Genomic DNA, 22,324 nt, shown 5'->3' on the forward strand with positions numbered 1-22,324 from the left:
AGTCTACCTACTATTGAAAAGTTGAAAAAAACAGCATCACACGAGGAGCCAATCAAAGCTCTTATTTTGTTGTTGCCGGGGAGACCCGGGCAGACCCAGTTTCAGTGTGAACCCGGTCGACCCAGGAATTTGTCGGGGAGGGGAGGCTCGGTCATCCGGCAATATCCCGGGGTCATATACCCAGGGTATTGCCGGGGCAGCAATGTGAAGGTGGTATTAGCTGAGGTGGGCATCACGGTGGCTTAGTGGTTAGCACTTCTGCCTCACAGCTCTGGGGTCATGAGTTAAATTCCGACCATGGCCTTATCTGTGTGGAGTTTGTATGTTCTCCCCGTGTTTGCATGGGTTTCCTCCGGGTGCTCCGGTTTCCTCCCACACTCCAAAAACATACTAGTAGGTTAATTGGCTGCTATCAAAATTGACCCTAGTCTGTCTGTCTGTGTGTGTATGTTAGGGAATTTAGACTGTAACCTCCAATGGGGCAGGGACTGTTGTGAATGAGTTCTCTGTACAGCGCTGCGGAATAAGTGGCGCTATATAAATAAATGGTGATGATGATGATGATGATGAGGTTGGGGCATTTTATAGACACATGTTGAGTCAATAAAAATGAGAGACATAGGAGGGATGGTTTGGAGGTGTGTGTCTTACACAGATGGTGTTGAATTAAATTCATCATTGAAATTTTTAAATTACATAAATAGTCATGGGTACATTTCCTATCAGACTTTTGCAAAACAAGGATGCCTCACCATCATCTATTGATGGTCATATTACAACACTGTTTTTTTGGCTATGTGGCTTTGTAGCTGGGTTTTCAAACAATGATATTGACTAATGCTGTAGTATGGGCATCTCTGTCTTGTATTATTTCCTAGTTCTTGCTTTGAGCCTGGAAGCCTTGACAGTAGGAAATGGAAATTGTGCTTCCATTGTCAAAGTTGGTGGATGATCAGTCGGTAGACCAGATATTCTCTGTGCTTCTATTTCTAAGGCAATCATTGATTAATTCTCAACATTGGCAGAGGCTTTAGTAGAAATGCCAGAGGTATTAGCCTTTTGTTAGCAACTAAAAAAAAAATGTATTAATATTTAAGTAAGTAATACTTAAAACTCATCCTGCGACTACATATCCATTGAAGATACACACTTGGTTTCAGGAACATCAGTTGTTTTGGCTGAGAATGAATCTTCTTTGGTGCAAAATCACTTTGGGTAGAGGGACTTTTGAGTATTGCCTGTAGGTCTTTCCAGAAGTGATCTTGAACACCACTACACATGCAACTCTTTATCTGTCTTCATCTGTTTAACAAAAAGATGCAGAGACACACATATATTGTTATCCTTTATTTATAAAGTACCACCGTATTATGCAACTCTGTACAATTAAGGGATTGTAATACAAACCAATAATGTACAATGAAAGGAACAGAAGGTAAATATGGTCCACCCCAAATGAGCTTACAATCTAAGAGGTATGGGGGACATTTGATAATAAGATAGCTGAATAACCATTGTAGCTGCTGGTGTGGAAAGTGTGTATTAGTTACTGCAAGTCAGAAGCTTTATTAGCCATCAATATTAAAGCAGTCATTGGTGACTTCCATTTTTGTCTGGCTATTGATGAGGGAAGACAGTGAAAAGTGGAGACATGAAAGATGAATCAGTCATTGTAGAAATCTTAAGACAGTTATTTGCTGGCATTCATGACTGTCATTCACCATTTACATTAATCGCATCTGCTTCCTGTTCCGATGCTAGAGAAGGCTTTTGCTTTTGTGCTGCATGGGCAGAGTTGTTTTGTGCTCAGTATTTTTCTTTGGAATTATGCTCATTGCTGGATACAGAGTGTTCTCAGAAGTTGTGGCATCAGTTGCTGTAACCAAGGAGACAGCAGAGATCACCAAAGGAGGAACAAAGATGGCAAAAGCAATGACAATTGAACTCACAGGGTCTTACAGTTAAACTGAGATAGTATACTAGAAGACACTGTTTATATTTAGCATGGGACCTGTTAGCAAGGAAGATTTTGATGTGAGTTTTTCAACTTAACATGTATTGCATTTCCTTTAAGTGTAAGTACTGCTTAAAATAGCTAGAATAGCAATAATAATAATAATAATAATAATAATAATAATGTTTGGTGAGTACAAAATGTCAACATCTTTTTGTTTGCACAAAGTGGTCATACACTTTTTGCATCCCCAGGGCCTGATTCATCAAGGCACGTATTTGAGCATATCCTCTGCTAAATCAATCTGCGCATGTCACAAACTGGCCCATGCACCAGTGAAATCAGCAAAGTGCAACTCATCTTAGAATGCAAACTTACTGCAGCCTACGAGTTCAGGAAGGGAGCAGGGTGGGGAATGGGCAGATCCATGTAGTCAATGTACAGTGAGGGCATTCCCATGCAGCCCCTTCCAATTTAACCTCGGGCGCACATATTTTCAGCCATATTTTCACATGTATTTTCAGCCATATCTCCATCTTCAGCTAGGGGTCTAGTCTAAGTGCAGCTGCCATTACAGCCACTAGACCTGCCGGCACTATACAGTGTTATATTAAATAAATATTAAAAAAACAACAGAGTGCCCCCCACCCCTCACTCCAAAACAGTTTACCCCTAGTGCTGAGAGCCTAGTCTGGTAGTAGTAAAATCGGAGGGGAAAAAAGCATGGGGTCCCCCCGATTTTACTATAGCAGGAGAAATCACAGCATTGGGTCCCCGTGCCATAATGTCAAACCAGACCCAGGCTGGTCACCACGGGGCTGGATTCCCTATGAACTTGGCAACCGACAAAATAAATGCGGGCCTCCCTTTCCTAGAAGTACCCAGCCCCATGCTGAAAACACTAGTGAGTAGATTTTCTAAAGCCTCTAAAAAGAAAAAGTGGAGGTGTTGCCCCTAGTAATCAATAAGATTCTGCCTATCATTTTCTAGAATGTCCAAAATAAATGATAGCTAGAATCTGATTGGTTGCTATGGGCAACACCTCCATTTTACCTTTATAGAAGCTGTAGTAGATCTAGCCCTAGGACTCTTCCTTCATCCCTAGGTGGTATGTGTGCAATAAAAGTGTTTTTAATAACCATGTTGTGTTAATGCATTACAGGTTTTAGCAAGCACAAGCTGTCATTAATAGCTTGGGTATGCTGGTGATTGTAGTATTACAACCACCAGCATATCCGTGGCAGCCAGGGCATGCTGGCACTTGGATAATCACCAAAATATAACTTAGTCCGGCACTGAAATGACTGCTCAGACTCGGTACCAGCGCTGGGGATCTGCACCCCAAAAGTAGATAATTAAACAACCAAGGTATGCGGTGGTATGTCCGAGTCTGCCACAAAAACACTCATGCACAAAGTATATATTTATAAAATGTTTATTCTAACATATAAAAAACCATAATAGGTAAACCAATGAGGACTATAATCTGTGCCAAAACAATTGGTTGCGAGGTAGGTGCACCTACACGTTTAACCAGATATTATATGTACCAGTCCAGCAACTGTATAAAAACCGTTCCACTCTAATATTATAGAGATTGCGATATATTTTTCACGGAATTTCCAAACCCTGTCAGGGAATTTAAATGGAGAATAAAGTGATGTATTTGGGAGGTCCAACTCCGGAATAACTGATGAAATCCAATACGAAATGTCAAAAGGTAACAAAGGTCTCTTACCAATTCTGGCGATGTATTATAGGACCAGTACCTTATTCTGTACTATGTACTGTGTAACCGACATGGATCCTCCTCCTCTAGATGCAGAAAATATACGGAGCTCTATGGATAGCTCTTGTTCTCACCACATGAACTCCAAACACTAGCGCGTGGTCTCGCTAGTGACCGACGTCATAGAAGTGCGTCCCCGTCTCCTCCGGGACTCCTCGGGACTCTTCAAAAGTATAACGTTGAACGGTGATAGAAAGATGCACTGGTATAGGCACTAGACTGTAGTCCACAAGAATGGTTAAAATAATTGCTGTTCATCTGACGCGTTTCATCCCCATATAGGCGATTTCCTCAGAGATAGTTTCCACACTGACTTCAGTCGTCTTTTAAGACCACAGCAAATTACAAACAATTAACACCTGGTAAAAAATTAACCCTTTGTGAATCATGCATGAGTGTTTCGTCCCTATACTTGTAGAGGGTATTATATCCATTAGAAAAAGCATATATATATATAAAAAAAAGCAAACCAAACAAAATTCTACACATATTTCCAAGTGGACATTTTTCATATGTAGTGATGTTCTCTTGTTGTTTTAACATTTCTTCTTAAAAACATACAAGTATCCATGTGCTTAGTTGTTCCTCCACATATATACATGCATATAATTATACATATATATACATAGTATTTATCAAGTTACACACACAACCATTTTTGAAAATATATATATATACATGTATTTTATTCTATTTAGCTAACATTCTAACGTGAGAATAGATTGACATTAGCAAAATTGCTATTTACTAGATCCATATTTTAATAAACATTTGACTATAATGAGAAAGGTATAGAATTTTTTAAAAAATATATATTATAGAAACCAGAATCTACCATTACTATCAGGCAGACATAGAGCATAAAAAATATATAAATAAAATAATAAAAAGGAAAAAGGGAGATCACTACATAGGCAGACATCTAGTTATCTGGTAGAACTCGTTCATATAATATCATTAAGTTCAAGAGACTCATTTAGACCTACAGGGTACAATGTGTCTAAGAGATAAATCCAGTATACCTCCTGTTTGCATAATTTTTTATATCTATCTCCTCCCCTTGCTGTAGGATAATCACAACTTCCACCTTCCAATGCAGAATAATCATCATCATCATCATCATCAGAATAATCCACTTTGCACTGAGAAAGTTTAACTCATCTTAAATCTTCATGCATGCAGCAAGCACTCTGTTTAAACATTACTCCATAGCAGTATTTCTCACTCACATCCATCCACTTCCCACTGCTGCTGTGCACAAACAACCCAACTCTAGTTGCTGTTATCCACATAACAAGTCAAATGCAAGTCTTTCTCCATTGTGTCTGTCACATTAAATCTCCCAAGCAAACACATACCTGCTTTCTGCAGATTTCTCAAAGCTGCTGCTGCTGCTGCTCTCAACATGCACAGATCTCATGCTTGCATTCTCCACCACATTGTAACAGCATTAGGGGAACAGGTACCATCTCCTTGGATGGCAACAGAGAAGTCACATAAGTCAAGGATTTACAGTACAACACGCCTCAAGCATTTTTATTAAACAGAAAAAAACAAAGAAAACTTCAAAATAATCAACTTGCCAGTACAGCAACACACAAGAAGACCCTCACTCCTGTGAAGGACCTTTTGTCCTACACGCATGCACAACATAAAGGTAAATGCTCACCATTTGAAGAGTCTCTCAGGAGGCATCCAACCACCTCCCCAGGTCGGAGAGACTGCATGTCCAGCCTGACTGCTTTTTAAGCACCCACACAAAGGTACAAATTAGCCTACACTTAAGCTGGTTGCCCAGAAGACCCGGAATGGGCCTGATAAATGGAGCCCATACTCTCTCTCCATTCATAACCGCAGGGACCTACACCAGTATGTGTGTATATAATATTTATGGGCCTGATTCATTAGCGATCTTATCTGCCGTTTTTTGCTGATCTTACGAAAATCTTCTCTGCGCATGCCCAGAAAAGGGAGTTAAGAATAAAAATCTGTTGCTTAAGTTAAGAATGTCTTAAGTTAAGGTGAAAACCCTTCTTAAGTGCACTTAAGAAGTTCTCCCAACACTTAAGAAAAAAGCGTTGGGAAAGAGAGGGGAATGGGCGGAGATTGGGCGGAGATAGTACTGACTTAAGAAGAGTAAGCACTTACCTCCGGATCTGTTTGGATAAATAAAAAGAAATGCTAAGAGTTTTTCTCAACTTCTTGCTTAAACTTAAGGAAGCTCAGGGTCATGTTTAAGTCCTAAACAGCTATAGCAGCAGCGCTGAATAACAAAACTAAACAGTTAAAAATGCATCGTTCATTTAAAACACTCACAACTAAATATGCACAACATACATCTTAATACACTTCACTCAAAAAAATTATTTTTTTTTATTATATTTTACATTAATTGTAAACATTAAACAATGTACTGTTTTTTAAGAAACAAACATGGTGGATTCACAGTTGTAATAAATTGCAATGTAAAGTGGTTGATGGTTTTTAGCCCTATACCTTTTTTTGATATTTAAAAAAAACGGCTAATAGGCTTCCTCTGCCCTTGCTGAGATTATTAGATGTGACTTTTATAGCCATAGCACTTAGAAAAAAAATAATGAAGCTTGATTGTTAGAGTTTAGGTTAAAATAGACCAAACTAAAGACTTTCATTGATATACTACCAGGCCTTAGCTGGGACATGTCTGCCTCACCTGAAAAATATTCAGTAATTAAGCATAGTCTGTGTTGATAATATATCTGACTTACTATGTCAATTTTCTTTTCTGGCAAAGTAAAGTACATATACTAAATGTTGTGTGTTTATTGATTTTAAGGCACTGATTTGTCAATGTTTTCTAATGGATATTCCTTGCATTATCTTTCATTCTGAGGATAAGTGAGAAACAGACACCATTTTAGTAGAAATTAAATGTTTGTAATTTATTCCAAAATATCTTAGGACCCAGCTGTGAGCTGGAGCACAAAGGATGTGTGGCAAGGATCATTTCATGGAGGAAGGTCAAGACTTGGAGGAGTTGCTTTTGCAGCATGTAAGTATCTATCGTGATTCCTTTTAAGTTATTGGGGGACCTGTGTTATAGTTAAAGCATCAGAAATTGTAGATTTTACAGCTTGAAAGTACAGGTGTATACAAAGTACACACGGTCCAGTAATATCTTATTTCAAAATGACCTAAGGTTGTCTGCTTTTTCTGTAATATTTTAAACAGATAAAGAAGACAGCCATTAAGGGTTCCAGCATGACCTGCCTTGCAATACCTCTAACTAATGGGATAAAACCAACATGAATGTGTTTGTATTCGATCTTTGTAAAAACATTTTTTTACAAAGGAGTTTGTATTTTCAGTTTGTTTTTATTTAGTGTTTCATTTGATTACTGAAATTGTGTTTCTAAATAAATATCAATACTTTTTTTTTTTTTTACCAATGCTCATGCTACTGTAACTCTCTGCTGCTTTGGACACTTTTTAACACCCTCTTCTCCTACACATCCTTCACTCCATTGTCCATTTAGACACAGTTCTCTCCTGGGTCATTTCCTACCTCTCTAACCGCTCCTGTAGTGTACCCATCTCTGGCACATTCTCCCTTCCACCCTCACTCTCTATTGGGGTATCACAAGGCTCCTTTTTTTCTAAATGTTGTACTTTATTATTGTACATCTCTTGTCTTGGGGTACTAATTTGGTCATTTGGCCTCCAATACCACCTAAAGTAAATCATGTTCTATACAGAGCTCATTCTTGTCCCTCATGCCAGAGTCACCAACTGGCCTCTAATCTCACATTTACTGCCAATAACATCACTATACCCTCTGTGTTGACTAAAATTTAATTCCTCAGTTTTTTTCCATTCCTCAGTTAGTTTCATTCCACAGTTTTCTCCCATGATGGCCATAATAATAGTTTATGGCAGGGCCGGACTGGGACTAAAAATCAGCCCTGGCATTTAATGTACACAGGCCTGCCTCAGTCCCAGAACAAAAGAAAGTGTGTGCCGCCGCTGAGCGGCGGCGCCGAAAAGGGTGTTACCACATTGTGTTATGGGTGTGGCCAACATGGGGCATCGATACATACATTATAATAAAACATTACATTTATCACGCTCTCCCAGCCACATCACGCCATCCCCAGCCCACTGTACTTATCTATGCTTCTGGTGCTGCTGACATCCATCAGGGTGGGAACTTCCTGTAGAGTGAGCAGGGAAGCTCTTTGTCTCACGAGATTACCAAATCTTGTGATACTTATGTTACGAGCCGCGGCTCCCCGACGGGCCGCGGCGGCTCACTTCCGGTTTCTTCAGATGTCCTGGCCGTCTCCATGACGCCCGGGACGTCACTTCCGCCTCCTACGTCCCGGTTGCCTGGGCAACAACCGGGACGCTCTAATGTTACTGCCGCAGCGCCCGTCCAGCGGTCTTGCAACCGGGTGCGTGCGCGCAGAAGAAGATGACACTGTGTCAGATGATCACCTGTGTGGGGGAAGTTGCCCAGGAACAATAGCTTTTGTAACATGTTGTGGCAGATCTGACCATGGTAATGATATCATGTTGCCTGCAATAGTGAGTTTTATTTTGATTACTATTTCCTGGGTTTTGGTGCAGTAGGGAGGGGTTTCACTGGCACTCTCTCCTATTGGCTCCTCTCACTATTTAAGGCAGTGAGGACAGAGCCTCATTGCCAGTTATAGCTTCCTGTGTAGCTAGGCTCCTGTTCCTTGTTTCCCTGCTCCTGTGCTGTATTCTAGTTTGGATTTCCCGCGTATGACCCATGGCTTGTTTCTGGACCTTGTTGTATTGCCTGTGAACTCTGACCTCAGCTCGTTATCTGCTATCGCTGTCTGCTGCCGGCCCTTGACCTTTGCTTGGATCTCATGCTGCTGTGTACTACCTCACGCTTCCCCTGGGTTCTCCCCAGTCAGTGCACATTTCAGGACCCTCCGTTCGTCTGCTGCCAAGTCTGTCCCCACCACTAGGGGCTCCAGCGAACAACAGACTTCAGAGCAGACTCCGGGTTTTTTCGTGCTGACTGGAGGGGTTCCTAACAACTTAGAGCTCCTCAGCTTACTCTGCAGGGTGTGTCCTGTCCGGGAGAGCAGCTATCAGTCCCTTCCCCTAACCAGAGCTGGATTAAGGTTCAGGGGGCCCAGGGTATTTAAGACAGCAGGGCCCCTATTATGTAACATGGTTATCATTTTAGACAAATACACATGCAATACTGTGTGCACTACTGTTTGAAGCACACAGCTCTGCCTTCACAAGCAGTACGTTGTGAAGCGGGACATACCTCCCAACTGTCCTTGCCGTCAACCAAATACTGGCTAAGTGAGACAGTCACCCAAATTCAAGACTGCCCCACCAGATTCAGGACAGTTGGCAGACTGTCCTGCTCTCTCCTACTGTCTTGGTCACTTTCACCACTTGTAGTAGCTGGTTTCTTTAGCTCAGTTCTTTCTTATCATGATCCTGGAATACTGGATGCCCCATTCTGAAAAAAAATGGGATACATGAAATTTAGAAAACTTCAATCAGCCCTGGTGTTAAAACAATAGCACTCAAGTTTTATAATTAGGCTTCCCTCCAGTCCCTACAATAATAATATTCACATTTAATAAGTAGACCTATTTCCCTCCAACCAGCCCCAACATTATATTAACGATATACCCATTTACTCAAAACATATTTCCCTCCCTGTAAACAGTCCTGCAATAAATTAAATAGCATTAAAGTTTAATAAATATAGCCATTTTCCACAACCATCACCAGCAAAAAATAATTCATATTTACATTTAATAAATAGAACTCCTCCCCAAAATCAGCACCATATTCAATTGATAGCCCTAAACCACCCCAGCATGAAATTAAAGGTTTCTTCACCTCACCTTAAATAATTAGCCCCCACCTACACTCCACCATTAAATAGCCTACCTCCCACACTATATTAAGATCCTCCCTTCCCTCACATATTATATTAAAATACTGCACACACACACACAATATATACATGGCCCCACACACACATTAATATATACATGGCCCCCCACACACACACTAATATATGTATGGCCACACACACACACACACACTAATATATGTATGCCCCCCCCCACACACACTAATATATATATATGGCCCCACATACACACACTTATATATATATATGGCCCCACACACACACACACTAATATATGTATGGCCCCACACACACACACACTAATATATGTATGGCCCCACACACACACACTAATATATGTATGGCCACACACACACACACACTAATATAAATATATATATATATATATATATGTTCAGACTCCACACAATTGCCAACCAGACACACAGGCCCCCCAGTGACACAAGCCAGATCCCCCCCATGACACACAGCCAGCCAGCCCCCAGTGACACATAACCAGCCAGCCCACCCCAGTCTCCCTGTGACACATAACCAGACAGCCCACCCCAGTCCCCCTGTGACACATAACCAGCCAGCCCCCCCTCCCCTGAGAGAGACACACACTTACCTTTGTCACGTCGCTGCTCGGCGGACATTTGCAATGTGATGTGCTGCCAGTAATCACATGGGATGCGCACCACGTGACAGTAGCCGCCCCATGTGATTAAATAGCCACACATCACATTGCAAATGTCCGCCGAGCAGCGCGCAGTGCGCTGCGCTACTCGGGCAGGCATCCTGTCCCGCTGGACCGGCCCAACTAGCCATCGGCCCATCAGGCATTTCCCAGAAGTGCCCGATGACCAGTCCGGCCCTGGTTTATGGTGATTCAAGTAAACCCCACCCCCTGGCCACCACACAAATGTGTATATTTCTGGTCCTCAAAATTATTAATCCTCTACCTAGTACTGTGTTTAGCATACCATTACCCTTTTCCGACAATGTAAAGTTATGTAATACTTCATGTCTCTGCTGATCCCGTCAAATGAGGTAAACAAAGTACACCCTTTGATGTTTGAACAATTAGCTAAGCATATATATTTTTTATAATTTTTTATAGCTCAAGAAAACACCCAGGCTGGGGTGGAAATTCCACAATCCAAAGATGCATTAATGCATGACATTTTAAAATATAAACAAAAAAATTATAAAAACTACATTTTTTAAAAAAAAATGTGTGTGTCTTTTGTAATTTAATTACAAGAAATGTGTCGAGGTTATTTTAGCCAATAATGGATGTGCAGTTACAAAATAAAATAAAATATAAATTTTTATTTACATTGGTCTCGTTGCCCTACATCATAATTTCTTTAACTTCAATTAATTGATTTGTTAATGGTGACCTTAGGAAATTTAACAATATTTTCAACTGAAAACTGAAATCACACCAAAACTGCACTTTGTCTCTTACACTTAGTACTTTAGTATTAGCTATAATTAACCATGTGCATAATGGCCATTATTGTATTTATAAATATCTGCCTTCACCAAGCAGTGTGTGTGTGGCAAAATAATGTAATGATAATGAAACTTCACACTTGGGCAGTCTAGGTCCAAGGATGGGCAGGTACTACTAGATGAGGAGTATGCCTTGGCTCTATGGCCATGCTGTGACCTAGAGGGACTGAGTTGTAAAGGAAAGGAAAGCACTATCAATCTGACAATTTGAAATGTAGCACAACCATGTCACAAAGCAAGGGTGAATAAAATAAGCTATTTACAGCAAAATAAGCAAACAATGCTAATATATTCACGTAGCCCATCCAAAGCACAAAACTAAGTTATGTTCAGTTATACTAGGACAAGCCCTAACCCTGCTCAAAATCTTTTCTTGATTACCTAAGGCTTTATGTTAAAAATTTTGCTACAAGTAATCTCAAGGACCAAACCATGCTACACTGCAAGTGGTGCAAATGAGTACTCGATTGTGTATATAAATTACAGTATGTCTGTTTTTCCAAAATTCACGTAATGTTTCCCAGCATTTGCACAACACATTGAAAATTTAAAGTGCACTCCAATGCAACATGTTTTGGATAAGCTGCATAATGAATAATTTCTTCCCTTAATTAGCCACATAAGGGCAAAAAAAACCTGTACATACAACACAGACCCCAGATCAATAAAACCTTTGCTTGTTCTACATTAAGAGGTACACACATATTTATGGACCCCGCAATAAAGAACAGACAGCTCTAAATTTAACTTTATTTGTAAGAAATACAACTTTTCAAAGTTCTAGTGTACTCTTACATTACACACTTGTCCATGTGCCTCAAACAATTTTAGCCCCCTAAATTAGAGATTTGCATTTACAATGTACCTTGGATTTTGGTGCTATTGTTTTGTAGGAGGAGGAGGGGGGTGCTTGTGTATGTGTTTGCTTACACTCACCAAAAATTTGACAACAATAATCAATTGATTTCGACTTAGCAAACACGTTGCTGGTCCATTTGTATAGTAAGCAGTAATTTTGGTGCTTGGATATTAGTGTTTTATTAGTGTTTATTAGTTTATTAGTGTTTGTTATGTTGACTCAGTGTACTGATTTTACAGTGTACACACAAACGACAATACGTTTTCATGTCTCATTTCAGCATAATATTTAGACAATAAGTCTAATTTTATTAAAATTAGACTAAAGAAACAAAATAAATAAAGTTGAAAATTAACAACAAAAACCAATTAAATCCTTTTTTTGTGTATTATTTTTTATTAAATCTTCAAAATTAGTACAAACATGATGTACATGTAACAAGTAAGGCATGTTTCAAACTTAGAGTCGCAGATATGATTCATGATCTAAGCCACAGTAAAATAACTTTGTTTTTTACGAATATACAATACAGAACAATTATAAAGATGTAATGACATAGATATAAAAGAAGACAAAGAAAAGTTAAAGAGAAGGGAGGTAAGAGTGGATAGGGGAGGATGGTAATTCTTCGAGTGTATAAAGCCCAGATAAAAGAGATAGTGTCAACAGGGTTTACATGTAACATGACCTCTAGCATAAGCATCTATCAACATTCAGATCTCAACTGAGAATAGAGAACCCGAGTCGATAAGAGAGCAGTAAGACATGGATTCTTTAAAATCAAGTCATCGTAGCCATATTGCAGAGTATTCATTTTGGCTGGAGAAGTATATGTCCTCCATAAGCCAATAAAGGTCAATCAGTCTAAACCACTCCCGTATGTCAGGGGGCACAGGAGACAACCAGTGGACTGGGACAACTGCTAAGGCGGCATTACATAGATGCCAAAGTAAGGATTTTTTGTAATGAGAAATTGGTATATTTGAGATACTGTTAGGAGCTGCGGCGGCCACGGGCACCGGGCGTCCCGGCCGTCTCTTTAGTGACGGGGACATCACTTCTGCCAGCTGGTCCGACCATAGCCAAGGCAACGACCGGATCCCGATTCCCTGCACAGGGCGCCCCGGCAAACAGGACAGCCGGGCGCAGGCGCTGAAATCTCCCCAGCCTGTGGGCTGATTAATGTGGCTTTGTTTAATTAGTCCAGGCATGTGTATTGTTACAGGGCTTAGCCCTGATTGGTTGCTCTATGTATTTAAGGCAGGGAGGGCTTAGCCTCCCTGCTGGTTATAGTGTTTCTGAACCAGTCTTGCTGACCTGCTCCTGTTTTCTATACCCTGTCCTGTGGATACTCTGTTGGATTTTCTGTGTATGACCCCTGCCTGGACTTTGGACTCTGCCTGTTTGCTCGTGACCCTGATCCTTTTGGCCTGTACCTTGGACTCTGCTACTTTGCCTGTGACCCCGACCTTTGGCGAGTTTATTGACTACCCTGCTTGCCTGTGACCCTTGACCTCGGCTACCATTTGACTATCTGCTGCTTTCTACCCAGTCTCCTGGCCTGCTGCTGTTGTTCTGCATTACAAACCCACACTACACCTGGAGCAAAGTCTTGGGGGCATCTGAGTACCGGTGAGAACATCAAGCTCTAAGGGAAAAGCGTCTGCTATAGGTGAAGACCTACGCCATCTAGTTCTGTGGGTTGGTGATCAGACCGACAGCCTAACAGATACTAAATAACCAGAAGTCTGTTCCATCTGGGGTCGAGGTGCCTAAAATCTTCTCTGTAACAGTTTTCAATTTATTCCAAAATGTTGCTATCACAGGGTAGGACCACCATGGTGGTTCCTGGTCCAGAACCACAGCTCCAACATATACCCAAGACATCTGGGTGCATTTTGCTAAGTTGAGAAGGGCATCTGTACCAATGGGAGAGGACCTTGTCTCTACCACAGAGAGGGTAGAGGAGCACGCCATCGTATATTGAAAAGCTTTGGCCCAAAATTGTTCAGAGGTTTCTCTCCTCAATTCTCTGTCACAAGTACTGGCATAAACAGGTAATTTGGACTATAAGTTAACAATGAGTATTTGGTATATCTTTTGAGATGGTATGTTTGGGTTCGGTGGAGACACAGCGCAACTCCTCGAAGCCGGTCAGACCCCTACTCGCGCCCTCCATAACATCTCTCGATTGTAAATAGTGTCTAAATTATGACCAAAACTCTGAAGCAGATAGGCCTAGTCTGTCCTGTAAGAGAGAGAAGGCATGTACTTGTCCATTAGCCACCAGCTGGCCACTCCGAAGTGTCTTGTCTGTGTACCAAGTTCCAAAAGCCCCTGGTGTGAGTCCGGGTGTAAAGTCAGGATTGGCAGTCAGGGGAGTAAGAGACGACAGTGGGGATGATATAAATTTTAAAGTTTAGAGTCTGGCTCAGCATTGAACAGTGGGCCCAATTGTGGGATGTGAAGTGTGTGCCATGTTGGGCAACCAGGAAAATATAGTTGTGGAGACCCCCATTGCATATTCTTCAACATGAATCCACTGCTTAAAGGGTGTCGTTCTCGTCCACTTCATCACCCTGTTTAGAAGTACTCCCTGATAATATTTAGCAAAGTGAGGGAGCTGAAACCCCCCTGAGTCTTCTGCCTATATAAAATGTCATGGCAAAACCTAGGTGGCTTACCAGCCCAAAACAAATTTGCGTACCAATCTTTGTAGATCTAAGAAGAATCGGGGAGGAATATGTATCTGGAGAGCTTGGAGAATGTTTAAGATCTTTGGAAGAATATTAATTTTGATAATATTTATTCTCCCTAGCCATGAGCAGCCCCGAGAATGCCAGCGGCCAAATTCTGCTTGTAATTTGGGGATCAATGGAACAAAATTAATTTTGTATAAGATGGAGAGGTGTTCCGATAGCAGTACCCCCAAATATTTAATTTGAGAAGGATGCCAGGTAAAGGGGAATGAGCTTTTAAGACCTTTCGCAATAAGAGGTGGGATGGAGAGGTTTTCAGAGCCATAGATTTAGTATAATTGATTTTAAAATTGGACAGTGTCCCAAGCCTTTCAAATTCATTAAATTGGGTAGTGAGATTAAGGGATTGGTTATAGTCGCTAATAGGTCATCTGTGAAGAGAGCCAATTTGTGCTCTGTCGTCCCCACCCTCACCCCAGAAATATCAGGATTTTTTCTAATCGACCGTGCAAGTGCCTACATTTATAAGACAAAAATCAACGGGGACAAAGGGCATCCCTGGCGTGTGCCATTGTAAAGGGAAAATGGGTCAGAGAGAGAGCCATTAATCTTAATACGCACAGTTGGGTTCTTATAGAGAGAAAGGATTCTATGAAGACAAATCAGACCCAGTCCCATGTGCTCCAGCACGCCTTTTAGGAATTGCCAGTCCACCCTGTCAAAGGCCTTCTCAGCATCAATGGATAACAATAGGGTAGGAGAATGACCTCCTTTTATGTGATGCATCAAGTCAATAATCTTGGTGGTGTTGTTTTGTGTCTCACGGCCCGGGACAAAGCCTACTTGGTCACTATGTATTAGGTCCGGTAGGAGGGTTTTAAAGCGGTTTGCCATCATTTTCGCAAACATTTTTAGATCTACGTTTAATAAGGATATCGGATGATAACTGGAGCACAGGGAGGGGACTTTTCCATCTTTAGGGATAATTGTAATGTGTGCTTCAAGGAGCTGTCGGGAGAAGCCTGACTTATCGAAAATCTCATACTTAGCCCATAGAAGGAGGGGATTTAACACCTGGCCAAACATCTTATAGCAGCTAATAGTGAATTCATCTGGCCCTGGACTTTTACCAGTTGTTTTGGAAGCAATGGCTTCTTTTAGTTCATGTATCGTTAAAGGTCAGTCTAGCATCTCCCTATCCAGTTCTGAAAGCGTCGGGAAATTGCAACTCTTGAGATAAGCTCTAATTTGTTCTCGTTTTAGATCTGAATTTATCAGAAGAGGAGAACTTGCTATATTATATAGCCCAGAGTAGTAGGCAACGCTGATGCTATGTCCCCAGTTAAGTGGCTCTCCCTCCCTTTTGTATCTTTTATTGACAGGAGAAAAAAAGTTGCATGTTGGAATCTTAATGCTTGAGCTAACATTTTGCCAGGTTTGTTGCCCCATTTAAAGTATTTATATCTGCATCTGTCATGTGCCAATTTCGTTCTGTCACCTAGTAATTTATTAAGAGCAGTCTTAGCGTCCGTCAATTCTCGTAACATTCCCCTCAGCCAGAGAGGATTTATGGGTAATTTCCAAATCTCTAATTTTAATTAGGAGCTTATCTTTTAGAACATTTTTTTCTTTTTTGACCTTCGATCCTAATTGGATGATCTTTTCTTGTAAGACACATTTATGAGCCTCCCAGATGGTAACTTTAGACATTTCAGTGGAATCGTTATGAGTGATATAATCTTCTATAGCGGCACCTATTTGGTCTCTGCAGTAGGTGTCATATATAAGGGACTCGTTAAATCTCCATGTCCATTGTTTGGGGTATTAAAAGGAATATACATAATAAGGGACACTGGGGCGTGATCTGACCAGCTTATTTGGCCGATGTCTGTCTGTCGAATCAAGTGAAGGTGTCTGTGACTAACTAGAAGATAGTCTAGTCTGGAGTATGTTGTGTGGGGGTGCGATTAAAAGGTCTAGTCTCGGTCTAGGGGGTGTTTAAGATGCCAGGAGTCTACCAGCTGGAAGTCATGGAACGTATGCCTTAGCTTGCGATATATACTACCTGGATGTCTCGGAGCTCCCACTGAAGTATCCAAAGTCAGATCCAGGATGCCTGGTTAATGTTTGGTACATAGACATTGATAAATTGTTGATGGAAGATCTTACATTTCACAAGTAAACCTCTGCCCTCATCAAAGGAGTGGTGTGATAAATCAGAGATTTGTAGAGACTTATATAGTAAAATCGAGATGCCCTTTATTTTCCCTGCAGGGTTATTATTAAAAAAAGCATGAGGGTAATGTTTATTCCGCAAAAGGGGTGCTGAATCTAATTTGAAGTGAGTTTCTTGGATGAATACTGTGAGAGTATAAAACAATTAATAGTTATTAAGATGTACAAATATGTGTGAAATACCTTAAAACTATACTTCAGATGCAGGAATATGCCTTGAAGAAAAACAAGTGTTTCCTCTGCAACAGACAATAGCAGCATGCCAGACTGAAGGAAACGGCCGGGAGGAAAACCACATAGTACTGAACAAAGGATGTTGCCTTATATGTATTGTTGTTGCAAAGAAATATTTGCTGAGCTAGAGAGATTTTCTTATATGTACATGTTAACCAGTTAATGCTGGACCCTAGGTATAAATAAAGGGCCAGCCTGGAAAGACCCTCAGAGCTGATTTTGAAACTGCAACACCTTGTTTGTGTTTCACTTCTACTCTCTCCTGTTGACAGTATTATACCAAATAGATAATCAGGTTATCAGAGATCGATAGTAGGGGCACCAAGCCTCGGTACGCCGACATTTACTGGGGACTTCGTCTGGGATACTCAATATACCAGCACAGGACTAACCAGAGACCTCCTTAATCTTCAGGAACAGCAGACAAATCTGGGCGGTGAGTAGTTAAAGTTTTGTGCATTTGCACCTCTCTACTCTATCTGCTCTTCCTGTAAGATATAAGGTGGGGTTCAGTAGGGGATGGTATAACGGGTGTTTGAACAATTACTGAATAACCTGTTTTCCTGACATATTTGTTTTTTTGTGAAAAATAGATAAGTGAATGTATGTGTTTCTATCGATACAGGATGTATATAAAAGGATGCAAATACATAACTTATTAATTGACCTCGATAATCAAAGGCATTCCTCTATACTTGTTGCTGAGACCTCGCCTTGTTCTGTGTAGGTGATTGTTTTTGGGTTTGAGAGGTCATTATAAGAATCCTTCACTCCTGTAAAGATTGAGTGATATTGTACTGATAAGAGATGTATAAGGGGACAGCATAACCTTGAAAAGACTGATCTGATCAAAGACTGTACCTTGCACATGCGACTGAGGTTTGACCTTGTTTTGTGTAACATGCATTCACTGGGCCAGCTGTCAGTCTACAAGGGTCCTCAGCTCTCTTAGAGGTTGAAAGAAGTAACAACTGAGTAACACGGTAAAAGTGCAGAAAGGTTGCTCACTGATTCTGGAAAGGGTCCTTCGCATTTCCTTGTAGGTACCTCTGTGGAGGGGTGCCTGATGTCGGAGGTTAGGTCTGTCTACTGTCCACTGTCTACTGTCTATTGTCTACTGTTTACTGTTTACTGTCTATTGTCTTAAGAAAGATTAGATGACACCTTCAGAAGAAATAGCTGAGTGTATTGGTGGAATTATTTTAATAGTAATTATTGTGCTAGTATTAATATATTGTTTCATAAAAACATCAAGGGGAGTGGAGGGAATCAGAGACATGCTGTGGGGAGTATAAATGTCAGAAAATAATCTTAGTTGTCCAGACTGTAAATGTGTTATTATAATTCAAAAGGCATTGACGATACAAACTAATAAATTGATAGCGGTGATAGGAACTGACACTGATTGTTCAGTAACATATGGTAAACCTAAGGAGGGAATTTTTAATCCAACATATACAGCAATAGTTGGAAGTCATGGTTGTCCAGACTATCTAAAAACCCAAATAGGATTGGGGTGGTGGCAAATATGTAATTTTTTTACCAGAAAACATTAGAAGGATAGGCCCACTTACATGTCCATTCATTTATAACATATCAGGAGAGTATGTACCCAAGTTGATCAAGCAATCCATAACAGGATTTAATTGTAAAGGTGTATAAAATTAGGTTATCAGTCACTTTTCAGGCACACTAGGGGGCCGGTATTCCCATAACTGCAGAAATGGGGGCCCAGGGCAGTAAAGGTATGATGGTGCAGACATCATACACTCCTGCTGATCTAGCTAAGGAAAGAGAAGGTATTGTGGCTGTTAAAGGAATCCATATCATCTGCAGGAAGGCAGGAATGCCAGATATAGGGTCATTAGATCCTAAAAGATGGGAAACTTTTCAGAAAGAACATAGTATATGTGTCACTCACCAGACTGTGAGTGCTTCTTCCCGTGTGTTTAGGAACCGTGGCCGTCCACCATCCTGAGGGTCTGCGCATGTGCAGCCCTTTCAAACCTTCAGTACATGTTCCTTTTAGTTAATTGGCTGATCAGGCAACACTCCCTATTTAAAGCACCTGCTGTCTATACCTCGTTGCCTGATCTTGGAGTCTCATTCCCCATGAGTCTCTGAAGGTGTTCCTGTGTTTCCTCGTGTATTCAGCCCAGCTGATTCCTGTGGTTTCCAGACCACTTCAACTCTCCTGTGGTTTCCAGACCACTTCAACTCTCCTGTGTTTCATCGAGACTGCTCCAGCTGATTCCTATTCGCTGCCTCCGTGCGCTACAGTTATCAGCTCACTTCAACTCTCCCGTGTTTCATCGTGACTGCATTAGCTGATTCCTATCCGCTGCCTTTGTGCACTACAGTTATCAGCTCACTTCAACTCTCCCGTGTTTCATTGAGACTGCTCCAGCTGATTCCTATCCGCTGCCTCCGTGCTCAACAGTTTCAGCTCATCTCAACTCTCCCGTGTTTCATCGCGACTGCACCTGCTGATTCCTATCCGCTACCTCCGTGTATCTGCAGTGTCCTGCTTGTCGCTACCCTTCAGTTCTACTCGTGTCTGCAGCCAGCTGATCCGCTCTCCGTGCTTCTACAGTGTTCCTGCCTGCGTCAACTCGCCTGTCTGCATTGGATCAACGCTCCGCTGCTGTCCTCTCTGCCATACCGCTTCTACTCTTCAGTGATCTCCAGGTGACCAGTCCTATATACTACTGCTTCCTGAGTATTGTTCCATCGTTGCTGGTCTACCTACCTGTGCGCTGCACCTACTTGGATACCGCTTCCATTTCCCTGGGACTTCGCATCCTGCCGGCCTCCTGCCGCTCAGGTATCTCTGCACTCCTTTCTGACAGCCTGCTCTTCTGAACCACGGTATGCATACTTATCATTGACTGTGCTCGTGTATTGCATACCTTGCTGGACTGAGTTGTTCTTCTCTGAAGTCGCCTATCCACTGAGTCTATTGCCATCATTTGATTGTGTTACCTTGTAGTCTGGATACTTCTTGTGACTTTGTATATTTGTGCAGTGCTGCTCAGTTATTACTACTTTGTGCATATCATTGTGGATTCAAGTTCAGTGTGCCCGTGTATACTCTGCATTACATTTATCTCCCCGTGCTCCTCCTCACATATATATTTCAGTGGTACAACTTGCTAGAGGCAGACCACTGATTCCTGTTCCAGTATCCTTCCATATAGCAGTGGTACAACTTGCTAACGCAGACCACTGACTTCCCGGATACCTCCACCTGGATTCCGTTCCCTCACCTAGACAGCGGTACAACTTGCTAAACGCAGACCGCTGACTCTCATCACCTCCTCGTTGCTTCTGGACATTCCTCCTCACTATAGCAGTGGTACAACTTGCTACCGCAGACCACTGACTACCCTCACGTTTCCTTTGTCCATTCAGTTCCTCGTGTACTATTACATATATATTACCAGTGCTGCTAGTCATAGACTTTCCACGAGCATTCTCTACCATCTGCTGTCTCCTGTTCCGTGATCACCCCGCTACCAGAGTACCATATTACCACCTATACTGCTCTGGTAAGTCCATCACCTGGTGATCCCTGGGTAAAGACTCCTAGTGCCCGTGACAATATGGAATACTAGGAATAAGAAAGAACACCAAGTATCAGCATGGGTAAGGGCATGTAGACAAATAGATCAAGAACAAATGGTAAAGGGGGAGATGTTAGAAGGCATCCAAGGTCATACAATTGTAAGCACCACTTCTATTCAGCCACCCTCAAGTGCACCATCAGACCCACATAATCACACATTAGAAGGGATGTCAGGACAATTGCCCAACAACAATTCATTTGTAACACCAGTAAAATACCCCAGTCTTAGAACATGGGGTGTGAAAGGGGATAAAAATTGTACAGCTTGTGGATTTTGTATCCCAAGGGCAGGGAGTACCTGCCCAAACTGTGATAATCGGGTATCAGTTGAAGGAGAACCATGTAAATAGAAAACCTCCCCTGTGGTCACCCTCATCACATTGGACTAGGAGTAAAGTAATATCTGCAATTGTGGTCAGGTTGACTCCAAGGGTACCAAATGTAATTATGGGAGGACTACAATGTATCCAGTGGAAGTAGGGCCACCCCCATATCTTTATAGTACTGTCTCCAGTTACCCAATTACTATACAGACAGTGCACTAACCAAATCCAGAATTTGGTCAATTAAACCACCCCGATGCACCTAGATTAAGAGTAACTCGAAGACAGGAGCAATATAGACCTTGGGCACCGGTGGAATTAACTGATATAGTAAGGAATGCCCCAGATTACAGGAAGAATCCCCTAGCCTTACATAGATATATAGAAAGACTGGTGACAATTTGCGCCGCCGCTTGGGGAGACTTAGAAGAAGCTTGTAAAATGATAGTTGGAATGGGTAGTGTATATGACATACTTGCAATACCTGTTGGGGATGGAATAGTGGCAGCCCCAAAAGGAATAGAACAGAGAACAGAAGAGTCTGGTAATCTATTTCTAATCAGGTTGAGACTCTGGTGTGAGGCGCAACAGCAGAGAATGCCAGCTGTTCCAGAGAGCAGACAGAGGAGGGACCAGTCAGTGAAAGATTATTATGATCAAGTTCATCAGGGACATCTGGATAGGGGATTCCAGGAAGATAATCTTACCCATCAGTGGCTACTGCGTACCGCTTTCCTACAGGGACTCGAAGAATCCCTAAGGAGTGAGTTAATGGCCAAAAGGCCAGAGGCTAGTACAATTATAGTAGCTTCCCTGTTAGAAGTATTAAGGGCTATAGAGGATCAGAGAGAAGAGAAAAAGAGAAAGAGCCAAGAAAAGTCCTCTCATGTTACTGTCCATGTGGTCCAGGAGACTCCCAGACCAAAAGACTTTAACCAGAAAAAGAGAGTCACTGTGGAAGAGGCAAAAAGAAAGGGATTATGTTTCTTTTGTAACCAACCAGGTCATATGAAAAGGGATTGTCAGAAATATAAAGTCTGGCAGCAGAAAAATACCCACCAAAACCCAGAAGCCTCAGCATTTATTACCTCCACACCCAACCCACACCCATATGGAATAGACTACCCAGTGTCAGGCCCCCAGCAACCCACTATTAATACCCCAGGGCCCACAGCAAAAATTCAGTTGGAATTAC

General features: G+C 41.6%; 1 long non-coding RNA gene across 1 annotated transcript in view; it reads left to right on the forward strand.

Annotated features, from left to right (window-relative positions):
• The window catches only part of LOC142140332 (uncharacterized), a 38,988-nt gene that overhangs the window by 9,537 nt on the left and 7,127 nt on the right, over positions 1–22,324 (forward strand). Inside the window, exon 2 of the long non-coding RNA XR_012688413.1 lies at positions 6,684–6,774. This is a non-coding gene — a long non-coding RNA (uncharacterized LOC142140332). The remainder of the gene's footprint in view (positions 1–6,683; positions 6,775–22,324) is intronic.

This window comes from Mixophyes fleayi, chromosome 2 (genome assembly GCF_038048845.1).
Source record: "Mixophyes fleayi isolate aMixFle1 chromosome 2, aMixFle1.hap1, whole genome shotgun sequence".
Taxonomy (NCBI): Eukaryota; Metazoa; Chordata; class Amphibia; order Anura; family Limnodynastidae; genus Mixophyes; species Mixophyes fleayi.